Here is a 22,466-nt window from a genome sequence, read left to right as displayed (position 1 = left end):
ATTTGCGATTATTATAACACGGTTTCGATATTACACGGTACGAAACTTAAATTTAATACTTCATGGTTTTGATACAATACGAATGTTATATTTTAAAAAGATGGAATTTCACTTTTGTTTAATACATTCTGTTAATGTTTGATAACAACTCTAATAAGTTTTTACTTTGTTTTTATGAGACTTGGTTTCGATGTAACACGGTACACATCCCTTGATTTGCATTATTTCTAAGTCTCGTATAACACGGAACACGGTTTCGATATTACACGGTACCAAATTTGCGATTATTATAACACGGTTTCGATATTACACGGTACGAAACTTAAATTTAATACTTCATGGTTTTGATACAATACGAATGTTATATTTTAAAAAGATGGAATTTCACTTTTGTTTAATACATTCTGTTAATGTTTGATAACAACTCTAATAAGTTTTTACTTTGTTTTTATGAGACTTGGTTTCGATACAACACGGTACACATCCCTTGATTTACATTATTTTTTAAGTCTCTTATAACACGGTTTCGATATAACATGATATATATTGACATGATTTTTACTATGTACTGTCTAACCACGGATTGTATGGAAAGGCTAATATCCGGTTTACAGACGGAAATGGACGCGTCTATTACCTTTTAGGGATAGTAGTTTTTCTGACAGATGTGCGCGTTTGTCCCTTAATTATTTCTACTCTGTTTTATAAAATTGCAATTTGTTCACTGCAATAATTTTTAAATCAAACAATATTCGATCGATATTCTTACTCAAAAAATTAATAGATTTATTTTGTTTACAGCATAATTTGGAGTTTACGATTTTGCTTTTAAATTTCCGAACGAAATGAAAACATTTTATTTTCTTTTTGTTGTTTCCATAGAAACTCATTTTGTTTCCACTCATTTTCACCTCAATAAAGACAATGAATAAATAAGGCCCTAGTGAAATTATGAAACGCGTGCATCAAATTCCCATCGCTATTTTTCCATCTCCCCTATTGGATTCATTTAGATGGAATCGCCTTCACTTGTCTGATTGCCAAATTACATACAATCCGCGATCAAACAGTACATGATTAATTAGTATAAAACAAAAAGATTTAAAAAGCTATTTTTTTAGAAGTCTTGTATAACACCGTTTCGATTCTACACGGAACGAATTAACCATGTTATACGAGGGACGCCTGTATATACTTCCCAAATTTCATTAAAATCGCCCCAGTAGCTATTGAGATAACTGACCACATCTGTAAATTCTCTTAATTTTGAGCGCTACTGTATATTGTACGCAATACGTTTCTCTCCCTTTTACACTTTCCAACAAACAATATAAATGTCAGAAACAGAATTGAATGCATGGCGACTTTTTATTTGGAACACATTATTCAAAAGCTGCCTTTTATTTTTAACTCAATTTAAAGCTTGAGTTTATATTATGACGGAATAGTATCGTTCTTTTTCCGTTAGATAAACAAGCCTGTCAAAAATAATGGAATGGCTACCAGCTGAACAGCTAAGATTTAAATTCAATTTACTTATCTTGTTCCATCCAAATACAACGGTATGATGCGCTTGGATGATTGATGCAAATTACAGTTCCAAAGATTCATATGTCGTTTGGAAAAGCAGTGGGGTGCTGCAAACGCAAAAATGAGCCGACAATTATGTTAGGTTTGAAACTGGAACTAACGAAATAAAATAAATCTGTCAAATTTAGTTTGAGCAAGATGGTGAACCTGTGAAATTCCGGAACGTTACGCGAGAAGAATCTGTGACACTTCAGAATTTTCTTACAGTTTATATGATGCCAATTCTTTATTAATTACGTTCGTTTTATAATTTTCTGTTAGAAAATATTTACTTTTACATTTTCATTTCCTCCCCTTTTTATGATTCATTTTAATTGCTCAATTTTAGCAAAAATATATTCTTTTTAGCCTACTTTCCCAGTAAAAGTCAGAAAAAGAAGAAAAAAAGCATGAAAGAAGGCTTAATGCATCTTAAAAATATCGCAAAAAAACAAAAAAAAGTCAAAAATAAATAAAATAATTAATCAAATATTGAAAAATTAAAAATTTTAAAGTAGGGAATTGAGATGGGGAAAAATGTCTGTCGGTCGGTCTGTCTGTCTGTCGGTCTGTCCTCCCCTAATAACTTTTGAATGAATAGTCCGATTCGAACAAACTTTTTTTTGTTCAAAAGATCTCGGCGACGACACCTCATTCCCATATTTCACTTTTTGATTTGAACTAATTTTTGTTCAATTTTGAACAGTTCAAAAAAACTTAACATTAGCGCCTACGGAGAAATTCAAGACAATTCCGAACTGTGAGGCGAATTTGCCTCAAACAAACTTTGTAGGAAAAAGCGTTTGATGAAAAACTTGTATATAAAATATCTTTTTGATTTGAACAATTTTCCGTTCAATTTTGAACAGTTCAAATCCCTTAACATTAGCGCCTACGGGGAAACTGAAAGTCAATGTAGATTCCGTACTTGAAGGCGGATTTACTTCAAACAAATTTTGTTGGAAATAGCTCTTGACGCCAAACTCCAGACTTCGACTCCGAGAATTTAGGGGCACTTGACACCGATTCCAACTCCTGTGCCCGACAATTAATCGGACTCCGACTCCCCGACTTCGACTCTGACTTCGTAGCTTTGGCAAAAATTTATACACGGAGGACAAATGACTGACTCCGATTCTTAGATATTCGACTCCGACTCCTTTACCCCAAAATGAGATTGACTCCGACTCCGCAGCTACGGTTTTGACTGTGTAATAATTATTGTTGATCTGACTTGTTTTTATTTTTACGCTAAAGTTTTAATTTAGGTATTCAGTTTTCGGCGAATAAACTCGAAGTCATTTATATTTCTACATAGATATGCGCAGACGATTTTTTTTTTTTTTTTGACAATGAAAATTATTTTTTTAAGTTGACATTTTTTTTTTGTTTTTATTTATTTTGGTAAGTGCATTAATTCATTTAAAAAAATGTTTTTCGCAACAGGGGAAAGAGAAACGATTTTTTTTTTTTGATATGATGGATTTATTTTAATGAGCTTATTAATTTTAATTATTATTTTTTCGTTTTGAAAGCTGTTAAAGATTTTTTAATGGAAAAAAGTGTATTAGCTGCTTTGTTTAAAAGTTGCTGCTATTTTTTTTACGCATCTAATTTTTTTAGATGAGTGAGGAATATTTTATTCCTAGAAATCAGCTTAAAGTATTTTAAAAATGTCTGAAAAAATTTGCGATTTTAGCTATTTTTGAGAATATTGATCAGGTACTAGAAAGTAGTATGGGTATACGAGAAAGTAGGCTCGTCTAGTTCTAGACAGAACTTCTTGTTTAATTCCCCAACTAGCGTGAGATAAAAGTAAGATACTGCCATATCTTAAACTAATAAAACCTAAAACTTACTAGTACAAGTCTACGGACATTACAGCGGAATTTTTCGACTTTCAGCGTTTTTGTGTTAAGAATATAGATAAAATAATTTGAAAAGCATGAATATTAACAACTAGCACAGCTACAATTTGCCTTCTCGGACGAGAGCGAGGTAGAATAAATCTTTGCATGTATATAAACACCGAGTGAAGAATTGGCATTCAGATTCTGGGGGTTAGGTCTGAAAAATTTAGTCAAAAAAAGTGTAAAAATTTATGGCTGGTTTAGAAAATCGGTATTGCTATGCTTGGTAATTGGTCTGTTTAGCTGTCGACAAATTTCATGTTTATTTATAACTGCTCCTCTACAGCAACTTACGTTATTTGCAATATTTTACACAAATGCAGTTTTCCTCCAGAATGACTGGTGTAAATCCAAAAAAAAAAAATAATAATAATAATAATAAATAAATAAAAAAATAGTGCCAAGAAATGTAAAATTGCAATTTTTTGTGTACCGCAACGAAATGCAGAAAAACGTACAATTTGTGAAACTGAATAAATACCTTTGTGCTTGAAAAAAGAGGTTCCTATTAATCCTGAAACACGTGCATGCAGTAATCCGCAATTTTAAGCTGTTATTATTTATGTATGCAATTAATACTCTGTTACTTCCTATTTCTATTTATTTTAATTTACGAGGCATTTCTGATGCACAGGTCTGGTTTTAGAAAGTTTTCCTGCAGTGTCATTTTTTTTTAAAACCCCCGACACACAAAGGAAGAGCTCTAGTGCCTAAACGGATAGACCAATTTTAAAGAAAAAAAATGTCTTCGGAAGAAGAGTTTATCGAGAGTGTTCTTAGCTAGTTTGCGTTTTTGGATGACATTATTTAACGAAGTTATTCATTAAAAACCTCTAAAAGTTTTTTTTCGATTTTTGCATAGGAAACAAATTTAAAAATTTAGTTTTAATACCATAATAAAGAAAAATTATTTCCGCGTCTGATAGAATGTTTTGAGAAATTACATGTTGTGTAGAATTCGAATTATAACGTTTTTTAAAACAGATTTTAATAACGGTTAAGCCTTTATTCACGCGATTGATAACCGAATTCATTGCTGGCAGAAAAGGAAATTAAATGCAATTTAAAATTTTTATCTGTTGATAGTTTCTATTTGTTAACTAATGAAATACTTGAAATTAATACTTAATAGCATAAGGCTTTTAACAGGATTTTCAATTTGCTCTCATGATTTTATATTTGCGACTCAATCGGGGAATTTTTAAATTTTTAATTTATTCTTCTTAACATCAAAAAAAAAAATCTTTTTTTTTTCTTTTTTCAGTGAATAGGTCGTACAGTCTTCTATGATTAGGCAAACAGAAAACAGCAGTGGTAATGACCGCGTGAAATGAAAATGTTAAGAAATTCGAAGAAAGCCAATTAAAGATAAGTTTGAATTTAGTGCCAAATAAAAATTACTTACTTGAATTATCAGAGAAAATTTTATGAATGCACAAGTTTCTTTATTAAACGTAACAGAAAGAAAATGCTCTGTCTGGCAAAATTACTTTAAGCGAAAATTTACATTTTCGGACTAGTTCGTAAAGGTGAATATTTAAATTATCCATGTTCAGGTTGAGAGCTTTTTGTTTATGCTAAAATGAACTAATAACAGTTCAATCAGCACATTTCTTTTCGTGCAACTTCATTTTCAAGATTCTTATTAAAAAAAAAACAGCTTTTTTTCTACACAATGTTTTACCTTTAGAGTTACGCAGGTGTGATTCTTTTGTTTATGCCGTTTTTTTATGTAATTTAATTTTTTAAACCTTAAATTTTGTTCTGATTCTTGAGGTTTATTAGATTTTTACAGCTAATATTTTAAAATTAGTGCAAGATTAACTTCTTTCCTTTTGACTTCCTTTTACAAAAAAGTAAGTATTGTATTCGCGAAAAAAATGTCACTCAAAAATCGACCATAATTTCCATTTTGCTCATCCCCAAATGAATGTTGAGTTTTTTTCAACCCGACCAAACTTGCATATATACCTAAGAACACGCGAAATTTCCACTTTGACGATTAACGAGTTAATTACAACGAGTTTTCTCGTGACGTCTGTATGTACGTCTGTATGTGCGTATGTGTGTATGTATGTCGCTTAACTCAAGAACGGTATGTCCTAGAAAGTTGAAATTTGCTACGTAGACTCCTAGTGGGGTTTAGTTGTGCACCTCTCCTTTTGGATGCATTCGAGTGTTTCTAAAGTGATCTTTTGCACATTTTTTTGGGGGAAAATCATAGTTAATTTCAATGCAAACTCAAATGGTGTTAAATTTTGGCGGACACTTGGCGATATATCGCCAGTCTTTTGGTCTCCAAGTTTTGTCGTCAGCTTGGCGACAAATTTGGCGATTTTTTTAAATTAAATCTGGGTTCAATTTGGCCACTGTTAGTGATATTACTTCTCAACAAAATTCCGTACCTTCAATATATACAATTTGTCTGGTTTCGCTACTCTAAACATTTTCTCATTTTTTTATTCTATTACATTATTCAATATGTATTAATATGAAATCCGCCTGAACGTACCAAATATGTCTAATGAAGCACCACTAAAATTATTACACAAATACCATATTAATGAATATTTATAATTCTTGAAATGCTTTCTCTTACACAATCCCTATCATTTCCGAAGTTTACTCGTAATTAGGCTAATAAGCCTAGCGTAGCTACTTCATGCTAAACACAATGAAGTAACTCGTATTTAATAGCCTAACAAGAGAGTTTTACATTCATTCACTAAATAATTTATAATATTTACTAGGAATAAAAATAATTTGTAATTCAATAAGACGCAAAGCATCCTTCATTTGTTATTCAAAAGGAAGCATTAATATGCATATTGGATGCATTCGAGTGTTTCTAAAGTGATCTTTTGCACCTTTTTTGGGGGAAATCATAGTTAATTTCAATGCAAACTCAAGTGGTGTTATAATTTGGCGAACATTTGGTGATATATCGCCAGTCTTTTGGTCGCCAAGTTTGGCGATTGTTTTAAATTCTGGTTTTAATTTGGCCACTGTTGGTGATATTTAGAGAGAAAACTATTGAATTACATTAAAATTGCCATTAATGGAGAAATAAAATTAAATTGGCGTAAAAGGAAGTCACGTGATACACACATCAGCTCGTTTAAAGTTACGCCATGACAGATTATCAATACAAGAACAGGGATGCTATAAATAATTAATTCGTTTTCGAAACACTATATCGTAGCCTCTGAGCAATCAACAGTAAGATATTTAATCCCAGGAATGACAGTAAGATATCATACTATCGCTATGAGGCGACGGTATATCCAAAAGTATTGCACGTATAACGATGACGGATATATGAAACAAATGCTTCGGAAAAACTGAAGCATAGCTTCCATGTGTTGATAATGACCATTACGGCAAGTTCCTTGCCCCACATATTTTGTAGCGTTCTCCTGATTTGATGCTATCCTTGAAGTTTTCCCCTTTGCTGTAACAATTCCTTCTGGCCAGAAGTTTCTACACTGTAAAAGCGATTCAGAAACGTTCTTGGAAAATAATGGGCAGCTGATGTGCCCAATTTCTGCCAGTTACTTATCTTGCAAAATTCAGAAACTTTTTTCGCAAAAATTCAGTAGCCTTCCTGGCATTATCCTGGAAGCCTCCTGAAAATTCAGAAATCTTGCCTTTAAAAGGGAGTCGTCTCTCTGGAAAATTAGTGTAAACTTAAGAAGGTATAATATAATAGCTTGGCACATTCCTGATCTGTCAAGGAAGTTCCAAGAGCATTATTGCAAACATGACCAAAGCTAAGCCAGAATTGCTGGTAAGTAACGAGAATTTTACTCGCGTGCAATTCTTGCAAAGCAACGTAGTCCATACTTATTCGCTCCCTTTGGGAGCTTAGTTAGCATGGACGGGTCTTGTTTGAATAGGGAAGTTGCAACCTATTAAATGTTCATATTTTGGCTATTGCATATTGTTAATTGACCCTCAAAACTAAAAAATTCACCATCGCCGAATTTTAAAACACCGTGGTTGATTTTTAATGAATTTTTAAAAATCCACGCGCAAAAGTGCGCTCTTCTGAAACGTCACGAGCCTACGTCACAGGGCGCGAATGGGCAGCCTTCCGCCGAAGATCCCTTGCTTTCGCTAGGGCCATTTTGAGCGCGCTGATATTTTTATTTTTTAGAAATTCAATAATCCTTTTGAACACACTATGGAGGCCGGATTCGTTAGAGCACAATCTAAATAAATCTTCCTCAAATAATATCAATGGTGATATTCGAATATTTCCGAGAGGATGAGAGGTTTAATGTTCCAGAAACGCGAGGAGATAAGCCTTTTACGTTTCATCTTCGAAGTCGAATGCACGATCTTTCGATTTCTCCCATGACATGGGAACCGGTTCGCTAGCGTTTCTCTCCTATCGGACGTCACTTCCTATGCCATCTGACGTCACAGGCGCTTGAACTTTAAAAATTAATTTAAAAAAAAACTACTTATCGTATCGCAAAAATTTTTTCACCTATGATGTTCATACATGTTACTCTATCATATAAAAATAAAATTGAAAAATCGAAAACTTCCCTATTGAAGCCGATACACTTTATAAATACACTCAGTTATTTTTTAAACTGGGAGCTAACAATATTTTTCACAAGAGTCAATGGTCTGCATTCGTGCAACTTGTAGCAATTCAGGGAAATGTTTTGACAGTGATACTTGATTTTTCCAGGAAGTGGGTAAAAACCATTAAAATCCCGAAACATAACACGGAAATACCCAGGTAACGTTTCGGATTTTTTTTTTACAGTGTATTGCGGACACTCACTGGTACGCTAAATTAGTTTTAGCATCCATGTTGAAGGTTGTCTCAGCTTTAATAAGATACCATATGCCTCCAGCACGGTTATTTATTACTAGTGGCACCCGCACGGCTTCGCCCGTAATAGAAAAATTAAAGGTCTTTTTGGTTCGCTTGTATATTTACAAATAATGTATGGTGAATTTTCTCGCCAGTTGGCTTGTACCGACGTTACGGTTCCACGTTATGATAATTTCGTATCTCGCCAATTGGCTTGTGCCCATGTTACGGTTCCATGTTATGATAATTTCGTAATTTATGATAGTTTTTTTTCTTAAAATTGGAATAGAAAAAGAACCACATCGAATTTTCGAAACATCGCTTCGAGGTGCACACCCCCATGCTACATACTAACTTTGTGCCAAATTACATGAAAATCGGCCGAACGGTTTAAGCGCTATGCGCGTCACAGACATCCTACGGACATCCTACAGACATCCTACAGACATCCAGACATCCAGACATCCTCCGGACAGAGAGACTTTCTGCTTTATTATTAGTAAAGAATACAAATCGATGAGTCCATAATAAGGGTAAAAATGCAGTGTCTCTTGTCAAAACTGGGCTGTGGGTATATTTCCTTAACTGGAAAAGTAGTTTTTTCTTGTTTTTAGACTACTTGACATTTAAATAGCTTAAAACAGTGACCTCTGGTCTTGTATTCCGTGCATATATTTTAATCATCAACATCCTATATTGTGATAAATTTGAGAAACTCTGACGTCTCTCATCGGTTCGAGACTATACATATTATGCCTATGCCTTTTTAATCTGATATCATAGTCTGATCACAGATAAGTACCTTTCTATTCAAGTTACGTCACTTGGCGTATCTTTTTATTTTTGGCTATTTTAAGGGGTCTAAAGACTTTTAACCTTCAAAACTTTCGAATTTCTGGAAAAAAATATATGTTATGCATAGTTTAATTTCGAACAATTTGATACCTTTTTTATTACCGTACGCAAAATTTTTTTCAAGTTATCGTAAAAATGCGTAACCAACTGCTTAAACAGCTGCTGTTAACAAAAATCTCTATGGGGAAAGTTTACGCATTTTTACGATAACTTAAAACATGTTTTGCTTATGGTAATAAATAAAGTATCAAATTGTTCAGAATTAAATATATGCATAACATATATTTTTCCAGAAAAACGAAAATTTTGATGTTTAAAGGTCCTTAGACCCCTTAATTTATTTATCGAAAGTTCAAACAAAAAAATCCGTATTTGATGAGCAATCAATAACTTCAACCTCTAAATTCCAAGGTTGCCATACACTTGCAGACATCGCTAATTGCTTTTAAGCAATTTATTAATTTTCGCCAAGGTAAAATGCAATCAATTCACCAAACCTAGTGAGATGCGTTAGATGGAAAAGGTCCTACAAAACAGCTCTTTTTGGTCTGGTAGCCCCCCTTTGATCCCTTCAAAAACAAAGTATCTTTCCTGAGATAAACGAGACTAAAACAAAGCGACATTTTCTAAAGTAAGCCATATTAAACTTCTGTATAAAAGCTCGACGCCTTTTGTTCGGTTTTAGTTTACAGTAAGAAAGTGACAAAAACGAAAGAGAGAGAGAGAGGAAGAGAGACAGTCACAACGCAGAGGAAATCGTTGACAAATAAAATATCTAACACTAAAAACAAATGTGAACTCTTAATTTTTTTATGTTTCTATTGGTTTCTTTATATGAACTGGTTAGAATATTAGTGGAAGAGTATTAGTATAAACAAAAAAAAATGAGTTAAGTATGGATTTGGGTTTATCTTTGGTTTTTCTATTAGGCAGTATCACTTCGGAGAAAAAACTAAAATACAGGGTGTACCAGTACAGCGTTTACAGTCTTTTAGGGCAGATCGAGTACACCTAGACGATGGGAAATCACAAAGCAATGCATGGTCGGAAACGCTTTCCCGACGCGATAGTAACGACACAAAACACAAGAAAAACAAGACAATAATAAGAGGAGAAAAAATGTTTATTTTTAAAACAGCAAAACTACTGGTAAGTTTTGTCTGCATACGTAGTAAGTTTTTCTCGCTTCGTAAACCGAAGCATCAGATGACGGCGCATGCGCACACGAGTTTTTTGTTCCGCGATCGCTATGAAACTCCATTTCACCTGCCGACAGAGTGGTAGTAGGACGGAACGTGTCGCGAACGCTGAGCTCGCTGGCATGCAACTGATGCTTCGGTTTACGTAGCATCAAAAGCTTACCACGTATGCAGACAAAAACTTACCAGCATTATTGCTGCATTAAAATAATAAACAAGTTTTCTCCTCTTATTCGTGTCTTGTCTTTCTTATGTTTTGTGTTGTCACTATCGCGTCGGGAAAGCGTATCCGACCATGCACTGCTATGTGATTTCCCATCGTCTAGGTGTACTCTATCTGCCCTGAAGGTCTGTAAATGCTGTACTGATAAACACTGTATATTGGCCACTCGGAGTGCAGAAAAGCTGCCCTTTAACCAAATTCTTTGTTCTGGCTAGAATGCCTGTGGAGTAAATTAGTTTCCCTGCCGATGATTGGACTAGCAGCCAGAATTTTCTGATTGGGGTAACATGCCTCACTCATAACGTTTCTGACATGTGTTTCACATGTCAGACGCTACTGATTAGGGTCAGGTGGGATGGAATGGGCATCAAGCAGGTATTTTTGAAATGATGACCAAACTATTCAAAACTGTTATTCAACAATTAAAAAACAATAACTGAGTTTTGACATTTCAACAATACACTTTACAGATCTACAGTTATTTTTACTGAAATTATTTTATTATTGGGTGAAAAAGTTATTATTTCAAAGCCTGTGTCTATACCCATTCCACCCCATGGCATGGGGTGAAATGGGTAGTATTATTTTAAATTCAATTTCAGAATGAAAACATGAATTTATTTAATTTTTTTTTCACAAAGATTGACTGACTTAGTGTTCTGATGATTTTTTTCTTCTTCAATATCCATTTCTTCATTATTGGGGAAGGTGAAAATTCGATTATCACTGAAGGCTGTTTTGCGTTTAGGATGCGATTTCAGGTAACTTTCAACCATGTCCAATACATCTTTACGATCTAATGGGTATCCACATTTTGCAGTAAATTTAAGTGTCTCAACAATTAGCATTTCTTCATCCATAGATAATACAGTTTGTCCTCTTGATCTTTAAACACTTATTGATTTTGTAACACAACTTCTAAGTATTTCATATGGCACTGACTATTTCTTAGAAGCTTTAAATATTGACATTCCTTCAGTCACTTTCCTGATAGCAATTTCTAAATCAGCATCTGAATATTTCTCTCTACCTTTTGCTAAATATGTTCTTGGCATAACGCTGAAAAAAAATTTTTTTTTTAATGTATCACAATGAATTGATTATTTTAATGCAAATATATTGTGTTAAGTTAATATATTGTGTATGTTTAATTTGTAGTTATTTATTTTATTTTTAACAAATACATTCATTTCTTTTAAGTGACAACAAAGAAATAATACTACCATGACAACCGGAATTTTTTTACAATAGGATTCTGATAAAGAATTAGACACCTATTTCTTACTTGTTAATCTTTATACATAAAGGGCTAATCTCTGTCCGGATGTCCGGGGTAAACTTCAAAACTACTGGACGAATTTCAACCATTTTTTCACCATAGATAGCTACATAATTGGGGAACAACTTAGGCTATAATTTATTGCTAAAGAACTTAGTTTTTAAAAGTTATGGTGGAAAACATTAAATTTCATGTAATTTCCCTATTCAATGATTAAATATAAAAGCCATTGTTAGGAAAATTCGTTGCCTAACAGCAGCAATATTAAAAGTAATCACTATTAATATTGTTAATCAAGGCTTCTCTGGACAAGCATGGCATTTATTGCTTTCTTAGGTTTTATCCTCATCTTTATACATAAAGGGCTACTTCTGTCCCGATGTCCGGGGTAAACTTCAAAACTACTGTACGGATTTTAACCATTTTTTCACCATTGATAACTACATTATCAGAGTCAACTTAGGCTATAATTTATTTCTAAAGAACTTAGTTTTAAAAATGTCGTGATGGAAAACAGTAAATTTCATGTAATTTCCCCATCAAATGAGTAAATTTGCAACTTTAATAAACTGTTGGGGGCGCAGCAGCCACTGTCTAATGGCGAATGAAAAATGTAAAACAAATTTTTACACAGTAACAACTGTAATTTTTCATCGTATTTGTGAGGAGCTTTCTCTTCTATTCTTCTGAAATTACATTACAATATCACAAACTGCTTGAAGCCTGTAATTTACCCCAAGTAAAACACGTGGAATGGAATGTTTTACCGTTTTCTTTAGTATTGGTAACCACCGCAAGGTAGCGTATTCGAGCTCTGGAGTTGCGAATATAATACCCATTGTTACAAAAATTTGTTGCCTAACAACAGCAATATTAAAAGTAATCATAATGAAAATTTTGAATCAAGGCTTCTCCGGAGCAAACATGAGTTTAAAGTCACTTAAACATTTGGAAACACTACTTTTTGCACCCTTAAAGAAACATAGCAGAGAGCTTTTTGTGTGTGTGTGTGTACTATATAATTAAATAAAGTGCACGGTTTTTTAGTGATCTTTGTTTTTGTTAGTTCATATTTTGAAAATTCTTCAAATTTTGTTGTGCTTAAATTCGTGCTTTCGTTTCTAAATGAATATTCGTCCGTTCTTTATACTTATTGCTATTTCACTTTTATGCGTAAGGAAGAAGCTCGATTTTTAACCATGTCAAAGCGGTGTGTTTTAAGTTCTTTCAGTTAAACCGAAAACGGAAGGAAGTAGCGATTTTTTTTTACAATGGGGTGGTTTCCTTCAGTCAAAAGTAGTACTTTTAGTCACTGAAATTGATAGAATAAGCAAAAAAAAAAAAAAAATAATAACTTGGACCCAGAAATAACTTCATTTTCCCAGCGGTAATTTTTTCATTAATTTTTTCAAATGTCACATTTTTCAAACAAGGCGTGGTCTTAATGACGTCACAAATGATGCACTTTGCTGCATCTTTCACCACGTTTCCACGTCATGATAATCAAGAAGCGAATAAAAATTGCGCTCTACGCTTGCTACCAACCATATCGTTGCCAATACACGTGAGTAAAGATACGAATTAAATATTTTGCTTTGTGAATGGCAACAGTGAATGGCATTTCATCATTTGTGATGTCACCGGCAGAAGCGTAAACAATGAAAGCGCACCGATTTAAGTAATTTTTTTAAAACATTAAACTTAAACAAATTATTTAAAAAATGGTCAGATCTTATGTTTTTAAGCATGCTCTTTCGGAAAAAAATACTTTCAAAATTTTGGAAACGACCCCATTATTACTGACCCAGGCAACGCCGGGTATTTTTGCTAGTTTGACTTTAAAGTTATAGATATACATATAAGTTTAGAAATATGGAAAGTAAATTTTATGTGTAGCGATTGCATTAAATTATTTTGAAATACATTCTGAGTGCATTTTATGCAGTTATACCATCACATTTTAACATAATTGAGGGTTTTTAAGAATTTAAGAACATTAAACTTTCAATAATAAAGAACTTACTTCAGAGAAAAGCTTTTAAAATAAGAAAAAATTGTTTCCACAGTCTGTGTCATTAAGCCTAATATTAATATACCCATTCCACCCCACTTCAAGTTTTTAAACATATTTCATAAAATATATGGAACTTTTCTTACCTGATTTTTTCAGTTGACAAAGGAGACTTCTTTAAGTGAAAATAACAGAAACAGAATGCTTTCTAAATGAAAACAAAATCATGAAAACAAAGTTTCGAAGACATCAATTAGTTTTGATTTTAACACTGTGACTTTCAAGAAGGCTGCCGGTAAACTGACTGTTGCCACACAATTTTTTCTTGAACCGAAATAATGTCAAACTAGTGTAAATAACATGAGTGTTTTTATTTTTTTCTTAAATTGTTTTTTTTTTTCCTTCTGTAATTCAAAGATTAATAAACTATCCATTATACTCCACCTGACCCTACTGAAGTAATAACTGGATAAATATTACTGAAGTAAATTATTTAAAAAGTTCTGTTAACCAAATTATAAGTATTTTTTCATAAACGTTGAAGCATAGGGTAATTCCGGAAGAGATGGAACACGCTTTTTCTTCGTTCTCTAAAAGCTGTAAATTTACACATATTTTAATTTTCACTGTTTATACATATAGTGTATGATATCTGTATACATAAATGTCTACTTCTGTATGTATGTCCGGAGTAAGCTTGAAAACGACTGGACCGATTTTAACCATTTTTTCACCACACATAGCTAAATGATTAAATATAAAACCCATTGATACAAAAATTTGTTGCCTTACAACAAAAATATTAATAGTAATCATAATTAAATTTTTGAATCAAGGCTTCTCCGGAGTAAACATGAATTTAAAGTCATTTAAATATTTGGAAACTCTAATTTTTACACATTTAGGGGAACATAGTAGAGAGCTTTTTTTTTGTGTATGTACTGTTTAGTTAAATAAACAAAGCGCACATTTTTTTAGTGATCTTTGTTTTTGTTCGTTTATATTTTGGAAATTCTTCAAATTTTTATATGCTTAAATGTAGAGCTTTCGTTTCTAACTGAATGCTATTTCGTTCCTTATACTTATTGCTATTTTACTTTTTAAGGAAAAATATCGATTTTTAATCACGTCAAAGCGGTGTGTTTTGAGTTCTTTCAGTTGAAACAGAAAACTAATGAAAGTAGCTGTTGTTTTTCACAATTATTACTGACCCAGGCAACGCCGGGTATTTTTGCTAGTTTCTTATAAAAATCGTAATGTAAAAGATCATATCTTTGAAGGAATTTCTGTTATGATTTTTATTAACTTTTGCTATACAGTCCATCTCAACAGAAGTAGTCCGGGTGAGCCGGACCATTTGAATGGGAGAGACGGACCACAGTAAAATTAGGAATTAATTGCAGATTTAATAATTATAAGTGTTTATATTCCATACATGAGAATCAAATAAACTTACTTAAAAGTAAATTAATTAGCAATAAGATTATATGCAGTACTGATTGGCGTTAAATATGTATAAAACATAAGTTGTTAAACTAATTTTTGTTACCAGTCATTGACAGTAATTTTATCTTTTTTTTATTAAAATAATAAAGTATCTTAAATTTTTCCTCCAATTCGTAAGCCATATATCTTAAAAAATTTCTAGAAGGTGAAAAACCCAGATTCTGCAGTTTTTGTATGTTTTTAAGCATTTTTTTTTCATTACCACACACCAGTACCGATGGAGGTCCTAAAGTACCCCTGGTAAAGTTTCAATTTCATTTCAATTTTGCTCGAATAAAGCAGGCGTCTCATTGGACATGGCATATCCCATGTAAGAAGGTCGATCTTGGTTTAACTGCTTTTGCCAACTATCATTCAGAAACTTTAGAGCCTCCTATTGGAGGTTTGAATGGAGCATTGTCAGTATAACCCAGAAAACAAGCGTGAGCATTAAAAAAATAATAATTCTGAAATCTTGAGTTCAAATTATGTTTTTCTCAATCACGAGTTTCGGCAGGACCCTACTCATTGGAGTTATTGTTTCTAGAAACGGCTTCTGTCCCTTCAAGCCTGCCCCTCCTCCTGGGCGATTACGTGTGTATAGTTGTGTGTGTGTGTGAAGTCGTGTGTATGTGTAGGCGTGCGTGCATGTGTAGGCTAGGCATGTGTGTGTGCGTAGACCTGCGTGCATGCACAAAGGCATGAGTGTATGTGTATAAAGACGGGTGCGTGTGTCAGTATGTATGTGTGTCAGTGTGTATGTGTGTAGCAGCATGTATGTGTGTCAGTGTGTATGTGTGTAGCAGCATGTATGTGTGTCAGTGTGTATGTGTATGATTGCGCGTGTGTGTAGGACATGCACGCCTCCGGATTCCGGAGGACAGTGGTCAGGACCATAAAAGGGCGGTGGCGTCGATGGGTGGTGGTGCTACAGAGGCCCGTGTCCAATCTGAAAAAGGAACCGGAACGTCATGGACGGTCAAGTTAAAACAATTAGCAATCGTGATTGCTCAAAAAAAAAAAAAAAAAGAAACTTTGTTTATAAACAGTTTTAATCTAAAACCGAGACTGAACTAGATGTAGTAACTACATGCTATATACGAACAGCTTGGTGATGACATCCACAGATTGCAGTTTTGTCCTTGTTTTTTGACTCATCAGTTAGGAGTAGTTAATGACGATAGCGGAGACAAATGTCACCTCATTGTAGCTGAATGTGCCAGCTCAGTTGCTGAATATTCCAGACTGTAGTCCATAATTATAATGAAACTGCAGTCTCTAAATCTCATAACTAAGCTGTCAGTATATTGCATGTATTTCTGCTTCATCCCAGGCTTAAGGAAGGTAACTTACTGCTTTTTAGATCCAGTATTTTAGCGGCACGGTAGCGGTTACGATCAAGTTCTGTCTTATTTTAAAAAATAATAAGCAACTTTTAACCCGAGAGAGATCGCGCACCTATAACAGTAACGAAAGAGATCGCGCGGGTTGACTGAGTTACCCCAATCAGTTACATCTAAAAGTTTCTATAAATCATCTTTTTCTGTCTTCTCATAATCTGCAAGTTTACATTTGCACACCAGTATTCAGAGCGCAAAGCAATATAAAAGCAGAGAACGCAACGAGAGCTAGAGAACGCAAAACTACGTTGCTAAGAATGAGAAATTTCGAAGCAGTAACATTCGCTTTGGGAGAGTGAGTGACCCCATTACCACTTGAGTTCCAAGAAATGACTGCTTCACTCGCATAAAGGAAATAAAAGTAACGAGCTGATGTGTGCATCACATGACTTCCTTTTACTCCAACTTAATGTCATTTTCTTATTATTGGCATAATATTATTCAATAGTTTACTCTCTAAATATCACCAACAGTGGCCAAACTGAATCCAGATTTAAAAAAAAAAAAAAAAAAAAAAACTCGCCAAATTTGTCGCCAAGTTGGCGACAGAACTTGGCGACCAAAAAGACTGGCGATATATCGCCAAGTGTCCGCCAAATTATAACACCACTTGAGTTTACATCGAAATTAACAATGATTTCCCCCCAAAAAGGGACAAAAGACCCCCTTTGAAGCATCTGAATTCAACCAAAAAGGAAGGTGCACAATTAGACCCCACTAGGAGTCTACGTACAAAATTTCTAGGACATTCCGTTCTTGAGTTATGCGACATACATACACACATACATACGTACATACATACATACACACATACATACGTACATACAGACGTCACGAGAAAACTCGTTGTAATTAACTCGGGTATCATCAAAACGGATATTACGGGTACGTTCGTATATTACGGGTACGTAATGGATGGTAAGTTCTTAGGCACATATCCACGTGTGGTCGGGTTGAAAAAAAAACTCAACATTCATTGGGGGGTGGGCAAAACGGAAATTAAGGCCGATTTTTGGGTGAAATTTTTTTCGCGAATACAATACTTCCTTTTTGTAAAAGGAAGTAAAAATAACACTTCACCTACCAAGGGGACCTCTATATAGGAGGATATTTAAAGGGTAATTGATTACAGACACATATTTACCCTGCGACAGGAGTTTGGATAAGAACCGGGTGACTGTGTGCCCCTCGCGATTTCTCTCGGGTTAAGGATAACATGATTTTAGAAAATAAATTTCAGTTTCTTATTCAGCGTGTGAGTTACGACGTTGCCTTAAATTACAAAACAAAAAGCCTCATTTGTCAACTGGGGCATTCAAAAACAAAGAAATTTCCGTAACAATGAAAACATAACCTTTTAGGATAACATAGGTGTAGAAAGAAGTTTCAATTGCAAAGAAAGTTACAAATTTCAAGTATTTATTAATATCAATAAGAAACTATTTTCTTTTAACAATATTGCTTGGAACACTAAAAAAAAAAGGTAAAAACACTCACCTGACTTTTTTTTGCGTACACACAAAAATTTCATTTGGTCTTTTTAATTTTTTAATGACCTTTTTATGTATAGTGTTCAGAAGTAACATTTTAAGAACAGGTTTCTTAGAAATGAAAGAATAATCTTTGAGGTTGACATAGGGTGCAAAAATAACTTTCGGTTTTAAAGAACATTACTTATTTATCGTGTTTATTAATAACAAAGGTAATTATTCACTTTTAACAATATTGATTGAAGAACTAAAAATTGTTACTCGATTTTTCAAAGTGATACTTTAGAAAAAAAAAATCTTTTTCGTGCCCCAAGTTCTTTTTTTTTATTACATTTTTTTCTAAATAAATTAACATGCGAAAAATCTGTTACCAAGACGAATATATCATGAGAATCATATCACTTTGATTTAATATTTTCTTGAATTTCCTTCTCATTGTCTTACAAGATTTTGAACACTTTTTAGAAACTAGCATTTTTCTAAGTTCCCTTTCATTTCTTTTGCAGTTTTTAATTCCTAGCTTTCTTTTTATAATTAGATTACATTAGTCATATGGAACTTTGACACTAATAAAGGGTGTCCCAAAATTAACGCAAGATTTGAGTTTGCCACCATTTTTTCCATAAATTGTTGGCAGCCATGAAAAAAGAACAATTTGACAGTTGAGAGTTTAGGGTTAGTAAAAATGGGGTGTTATTGTACCATACAGCTAGAGAGAGTGAAACATTTCACTGACTGCATGAGGCATTTCTTAGTCGCATACTCTCTCATTTCGGTCATCAGAATTGGCACCCTAGATCGCGTGATTTAACATTTTTAAATTTCTTCTTATGGGGTTATTTGAATTCAAAGGTCTATGTCAACAAGCCCGCAACCACCTGTGCATTACCGTGTTGCGATACCGAGCGCCAATAACAGTAACTGCATGACCAGCCTCAGCTTTCATTATTTTTGAAACAATTGTTCAATAATGAAAGCGCGTTATTGTATCGTATAACGCTCCATTTTTGATTACCCTAAACTCTCAGCTGTCAAATTGTTCTTTTTTCAGGGTTGCCAACCATTTATTGCAAAAATGGCGGCAAATTCAAATCTTGCGTTAATTTTGGGACACCCTTTATAAGGATTTTGAATTGAGACTTTTTGCTTCTTTCGCTGGGAAACAACTGCATAGTTTTTTAATATTATATTTTGTTTTTCCGTTACTTAAAAAAAAGTAAAGAAAATTAGTAATTTAATGCAACTGCTTACAGGCAAAAAAGGATGCAACTAGTAGTTTGCAGGGATGCCAGGTTCTGAAAGTGTGTGTTAGCCTCTACATTAAGCAAATTCCAACTAGTATGTTGTGGCCATCACGAAACTTTCTTCTATATATTTCTTATAATTCTGATCCCTCCCCATGCTTAACGATGAAGCAATATTCCCAACGAAAACAAAATTACACATGCCAAAACTTGATGACCATCCCAATTCCTGATTTATCTCAAATGCAAAGCAAAGAATGAAAGTTGAAAATTATTTTAAAAGCCTTGCTTTAAATAATTACAAACATTTATTTGTAAACAAACACAAGATGGCAACAGTTAAAAAGTTTAAATCACTGCGATAATATTTCCGATCACTTCCATGCAATTAAAAGCACGAGCTAAACGCAGACGAGAGTCTATTACGATTTATCTTTCTTATTGTTGCAATTATAAAGTTCTTTTTATTCACACAAATAAAAAAAAATCAGCCCCCCATCTAGCGATTGGCGCCAAAATTAAACCAACGCCTGTTTACATATGGATTCATATTTATTCCAAATTTCATCCAGAACGTATCATTACTTCTTGAGATAGGGCACTCACAATGGAAAAAAAAAGAGCGTTCGATTGCGCCACCCCCTGTTCAGCTTTTGACACCAAAATAGAATCATTTCTTATACCCTCTAAGGGCTACTTGTCGATAAATTTTTGTTTGATTACGTTCATTATTTCTTGAGGTACAGCAGTCACAATTGACGACAAAAAAAAAAAACGTTCTGTAGCTCAACCCCCATCTGAGCTATGGACACCAAAATTGAATCAGGACCTGTACCTGTTAGGGGCAACATATGGACCAAATTTTGTTTGATTCTGCCAGTTACTTCCTGGGGAATAGCAGTCACGCAAAACTCAGAAAACGTCCCATTGCTCCACCCCCCTTGGAGGAATTCGCGCCAAAAACCAATGGGCACAAGTTCACATAGAGGCACATACGTGTACCGAATTTCGTTCGATTTCATGCCGTAGTTTTTGCTGTAGAGCGGCCACAAAAAACTGGTCACACAAATACGTGACACACACACGGACACACACACACAGACGGACATTTTCCAAAAATGGTTGAAATGGACTCAGCACACCTCAAAACGTTCGAATCCTTCGAAATTCGAAAATTTGCACGAATCCAATACTTTCTTCTATATATTAGATATAGAAGAAAGTAAAAATGAACAAAACACGTGCATCAAAGCCTCGTTTTTCCCCCCTTATTCAGATAGACTCGAAGAACCCTATCGGTTTGCCAATTTACACAAAGCAGTCAGGGGCAGACAGTAGTTATCTTTTAACTTATATAATGGCTACCCCGGTCTACCTCAAAAATAAAAAATAAAAATGTGTCAAGCGACGTTTGTTCAACATTTAGGTTTTTATAAAAGAAAACAGAAGTGTAGCAATTTCCTTCAATGTGACTAAAAGAGCAATTTCCGGACTCTAAATTTAAATTAGATATCTTCAAAACTCGAACTTCGAGTTATCGAGAGTCTACTGTAGTTAGTTTTACGATGATAACAGTTGTTGAAATTTGTATTAAGGGGTTAAGACTCAAAGAGAGCTATTGGTTGTCTTTAAATGTTAAGATGCTGTATTCTTAAACAATCATTAAATTCGGAACAAAAATGAAAAAAAAATAAAATAAAATAAATAAATAAATAAATAACAACAAAATATCCACGTAAGGAAAAAATTGTAACGAAAGAAATAATTCAACATATTTCAGCCATGTGCAGTTATAAATATGTTTCTGTGGATCTGCTAAAAATACCAATGTGAACATTTGTTTTTAGATATGTGTGCCTGTTTATGGTTCCGATTTTTCGTAAACAACTTGTTAAACTTAATTTTAAACTTATATAAAATAACTAGTGGCACCCGCACGGCTTCGCCCGTAATAGAAAAATTAAAGGTCTTTTGGTTCGCCTGAATATTTACAAATAATGTATGGTGAATTTTCTCGCCAATTAGCTTGTACCGACGTTACAGTTCCACGTTATGATAATTTCGTATCTCGCCAATTGGTTTGTGCCCATGTTACGGTTCCACGTTATGATAATTTCTTAATTTAATAGTTTTTTTTTCTTAAAATTGGAATAAAAAAAGAACCACATCGAATTTCCGAAAAATCGCTTCGAGGTGCACACCCCCATGCTACAAACTAACTTTGTGCCAAATTTCATGAAAATCGGCCGAACGGTTTAGGCGCTATGCGCGTCACAGACATCCTACAGACATCCAGAGAGACATCCAGAGAGACATCCTACAGACATCCTCCGGACAGAGAGACTTTCTGCTTTATTATTAGTAGAGATTTTTCAAATCAGCGCACGGGAAAATGAATATTTATGATTTAATTTAGTTTTATAAGCAATGACTTTCTTAAATTGCTTCATAAAAATTCGCACTGAGTGAAAGAAAATTTCAACCTCCGCAACAGATTTTGTCCGCTCATTTTTGCATTTTGCATGATTAAATTGAGGTAGACCATAATTTATAAATATTTACAAGGAAAAATCGCTTTGGGCAAAAAAGAAAAAACTAGCATATAATTATTAAAATCTCGTTTTTTCTCATATTTTTGATGGTTCAATTTTATTCAAAAACCCTTTTAGCTACAAAATGGGATATTTTTAGAGAAAACTACTACTACTACTACACACACACACACACACACACACACACAAACACACATGTAATTAAATTAAATGACAAGAGAATGTTTAGTTCACACAAATTAACAGTAAACTTCAGATCTTTTCCAACTTTGTTGGAAAGGTTTTGATGCTCCAGAATTCACAAAGGGAGGAGGGTTTCACTCCTTTACCCCCAGAACAGGTTTTCACCAGAAAACCTGTGAAATGGAATGTTTAGAGTCTATTGATAACAGACTGAATAATTTTCAAATTTGGAAGA

This window comes from Uloborus diversus, chromosome 6 (genome assembly GCF_026930045.1).
Source record: "Uloborus diversus isolate 005 chromosome 6, Udiv.v.3.1, whole genome shotgun sequence".
In the NCBI taxonomy this organism is placed as follows: Eukaryota; Metazoa; Arthropoda; class Arachnida; order Araneae; family Uloboridae; genus Uloborus; species Uloborus diversus.
This window is presented reverse-complemented; position numbering follows the sequence as displayed.